The 3,956-nt window shown below is 45.5% G+C and overlaps 2 non-coding genes across 2 annotated transcripts; both read right to left on the bottom strand.

Annotated features, from left to right (window-relative positions):
• Positions 1-217: 217 nt before the first annotated feature.
• On the bottom strand, positions 218-290 carry trnav-aac (transfer RNA valine (anticodon AAC)). The gene has a single exon. It is a non-coding gene; the product is annotated as a tRNA-Val (tRNA).
• Positions 291-2,976: 2,686 nt separating this feature from the next.
• trnav-aac (transfer RNA valine (anticodon AAC)) lies at positions 2,977-3,049 on the bottom strand. The gene has a single exon. It is a non-coding gene; the product is annotated as a tRNA-Val (tRNA).
• Positions 3,050-3,956: the final 907 nt, after the last annotated feature.

Below are 3,956 nucleotides of genomic sequence, written 5' to 3'. Positions count from 1 at the left end.
GCGGCAAGGACACTCTCAAACAGAATGGCATATGCATCAGAACCAGGTTGCAGAAAAACTTTATAATGCTTTACACAGTAATTAAATGGAGTTGCCTTACATTTCACTACGAGAGCAGATTCTTTCAAGCAAATTCGAAGGCAGGTTTGCAGATGGGAAAGCAAGCAAGAAAGCTCCGTTCTTGTCCATGTAAAAGGCTGCAGTTGACGAACAAAGCAGTTTCTGCCCAGTTTCGAACTAGGGACCTTTCGCGTGTTAGGCGAACGTGATGACCACTACACTACAGAAACCAGCCGCGGTCGCCGTGAAATTGATGACAATATATAGACAATGATTTCGTCAATGTTTGGACCGGAGGGCGAGGTGGAATAAGCTGGGACGATTTTCCCTGCAGCGGAACGGCTGCGATACGATCTTATGGAAGGGTTGTAAACTGAGTATTTCTGTGTTTTACCCAAATTGGGGTGAGTTGAAAACTCGAGAGCATAGGTTTAAGGTGAGTGGGCTGAAATTGACAAACGACCTGAGGCACATTTCCCACACAGAAGGTTGTGCGTGTATGGAATGAGCTCCCAGAGGAAGTGGAGAAGGCTATTACACTCAGAAAATTGCAAAGGTAATCGGATGAGTTTCTGGACAGGATGGGTTTAGAGGGATTGGGGCCAAATGCTGGGGAACGGGACTTGTTTAATTTTGGTTATGTGGTGAGCATGGATGAGATACACCTAAATATCTGTTTCCACGCCGTGTACCCCCATAACGTCTTGTTGCTAACACTGGCTGTAAAGGATTACTTTTTAGCGGAGTTTTCCATCGCAGTCTGTGGCACAATCGTTTAGTCTGTTCGACTGCTCACGGGAAAGGTAGTATTGTGAAACACTGCAGATACGAACAACTTCCTTAATTTTGCCCCGACTGACCATACTCCGTGAAATTTTCCCAGACCTCAATTGAGGAGTTTTGCTGCTCGAAGTTACCTCAGAAACCCTGTTAACTCGTAATGTGCTGAGCGAAGCGCAAAACAGAAAGCATTTTTCACGGAACACAAACAAAACTGGCATGCCGAATGCATTTTCAGACAGAGAGATGCATGAATGCTAAATGTGTCACAGTCCGAGGGCATGAGTCATAAAGTAATCTCACAACTAAAAACAGGGCAATTCCAAACTACTCTTTCAAACATACTGCAGCGTTAGTGCACCACCACTTTCCAGACAATGCTGAAAAGAGAGATAGAAAGAACATCATAAGAACGGGCCATAAAAAGTGAATTTCACCATTCACAGTCTCGATTAGATTACCTTTTCCTTCTGATGACTCCAGGACGGAAATGAAGGAAATGGGAGAAATTCAATAACATATGACACCGAAATTCATTGGAACGATTTTCCCATTGGACAGAAAACCAAATAACGACGAGTCGAGTCACCGCAGGACTTTGTTTCACAACAGCGATGAAATAATAGTCTCCATTCGGTTCCAGTAAAAGCACAAATCGCTTTGGAACAGCAGAGCTGTTTGCGATTTTCCGCGCGGGAGGCGAACGCGATCATGACAGCAGAGACACTTGGACACTTCGGTCAAATAACCATGAGCTGCTAGACATTACTACAATTTCGATTCTTGCTTTGCTAAATGATTTCACACATTGCTCGAAACAGGACGACTTTCACGTTTACACGGAACACGAAACACACCTAACTACAGGGAAAATGCACAAAGCTGAGCAGGCCGTGTTCCACATCAAACCGTGCAGCATTTATTCAGTCACTGTGTCTGTTTTGCAGAAGAAGGGTCCCAAAGAATGTTCTCCACCCTAAAACCGGAGGTCGCATTACAATCCGAGAACGACAGATCACATTGTGAGCATGCTCTGACCTCGGGGCCGGTTCGAGATGCCACTTTCCGTGCCTTTTACTTTAACCGTGCAATTTGCTGCAGAGATGTTCACTCCTGGACATGAGCCACGTGGATACCAACTGAGTCGGAAACCTGTGCGGGAATCGACGAGAAGCGATTCAATAAATTTTGCTAACTTCCATGGTGCTTATTGGAAATGCAGTTTCTGTTCAAGTCAATCGAAAAGGCAGTTTCTGAACATAGTAACAGAAGTCAAAAGGTAATTACCTCACCCCACCCCCACTCCGGAAGAGGTGCTAACTGCCCTTGAGTGCTTTTTGATCTCGATGTGAAGAGCTCACACGCCTCTGAGTCACCTTCAAGTCTCTGTTTGCGGAGTGAATCACAAAGAAGGACTTTTACCAGAGCTGCAACCGCCTCACTTCCCCACTCGCTCTCCCCTTTTACATTTTCCTGCTCGTCAGTGATTTAAAGAAAACCAAATGGATGCGATGTCATTCTGTAGCCTCTCTGTCGATTCCTCCGTTTCAGTTCCAACATGGCTTAGATCTCGGGGCGCACCTTAATATTAGCGGCGCTATGAAAGCACAAGTTCAAAGGTTCCTCTGAGAGTGTAAATTATTTCATTGCTGTTGCTGATTGAATGAGCCACTAACGTGCGAACTGCCCCAAAATATGATTCAGGAATCTGGTACCAACTCTCGCGCGTTGAATAACGACAGACAGCTTCCAAATGAGGCCTTTCAGAGACGACTTTGGGGTACATTTGACAGACAGACAAGTTCAGGAATCCGTGGTGCGCTGTGACACCAGCGCAGCAGCTTCTTCCCTGCCTTTGAACCGGGCCGCCTGCGCAAGGAATGCAAATGCGGTACTGCTTTTCGTGGAAGGATCAGAACGCGGCAAGGACACTCTCAAACAGAATGGCATATGCATCAGAACCAGGTTGGAGAAAAACTTTATAATGCTTTACACAGTAATTAAATGGAGTTGCCTTACATTTCACTACGAGAGCAGATTCTTTCAAGCAAATTCGAAGGCAGGTTTGCAGATGGGAAAGCAAGCAAGAAAGCTCCGTTCTTGTCCATGTAAAAGGCTGCAGTTGACGAACAAAGCAGTTTCTGCCCAGTTTCGAACTAGGGACCTTTCGCGTGTTAGGCGAACGTGATGACCACTACACTACAGAAACCAGCCGCGGCTGCCGTGAGATTGATGACAATATATAGACAATGATTTCGTCAATGTTTGGACCGGAGGGCGAGGTGTAATAAGCTGGGACGACTTTCCCTGCAGCGGAACGGCTGCGATACGATCTTATGGAAGGGTTGTAAACTGAGTATTTCTGTGTTTTACCCAAATTGGGGTGAGTTGAAAACTCGAGAGCATAGGTTTAAGGTGAGTGGGCTGAAATTGACAAACGACCTGAGGCACATTTCCCACACAGAAGGATGTGCGTGTATGGAATGAGCTCCCAGAGGAAGTGGAGAAGGCTATTACACTCAGAAAATTGCAAAGGTAATCGGATGAGTTTCTGGACAGGATGGGTTTAGAGGGATTGGGGCCAAATGCTGGGGAACGGGACTTGTTTAATTTTGGTTATGTGGTGAGCATGGATGAGATACACCTAAATATCTGTTTCCACGCCGTGTACACCCATAACGTCTTGTTGCTAACACTGGCTGTAAAGGATTACTTTTTAGCGGAGTTTTCCATCGCAGTCTGTGGCACAATCGTTTAGTCTGTTCGACTGCTCACGGGAAAGGTAGTATTGTGAAACACTGCAGATACGAACAACTTCCTTAATTTTGCCCCGACTGACCATACTCCGTGAAATTTTCCCAGACCTCAATTGAGGAGTTTTGCTGCTCGAAGTTACCTCAGAAACCCTGTTAACTCGTAATGTGCTGAGCGAAGCGCAAAACAGAAAGCATTTTTCACGGAACACAAACAAAACTGGCATGCCGAATGCATTTTCAGACAGAGAGATGCATGAATGCTAAATGTGTCACAGTCCGAGGGCATGAGTCATAAAGTAATCTCACAACTAAAAACAGGGCAATTCCAAACTACTCTTTCAAACATACTGCAGCGTTAGT

Source organism: Chiloscyllium punctatum, chromosome 50, assembly GCF_047496795.1.
Source record: "Chiloscyllium punctatum isolate Juve2018m chromosome 50, sChiPun1.3, whole genome shotgun sequence".
Classification (NCBI taxonomy): domain Eukaryota; kingdom Metazoa; phylum Chordata; class Chondrichthyes; order Orectolobiformes; family Hemiscylliidae; genus Chiloscyllium; species Chiloscyllium punctatum.
Note: the sequence above shows the minus strand (reverse complement) of the source record. Positions and strands in the feature narration are given on the sequence as shown.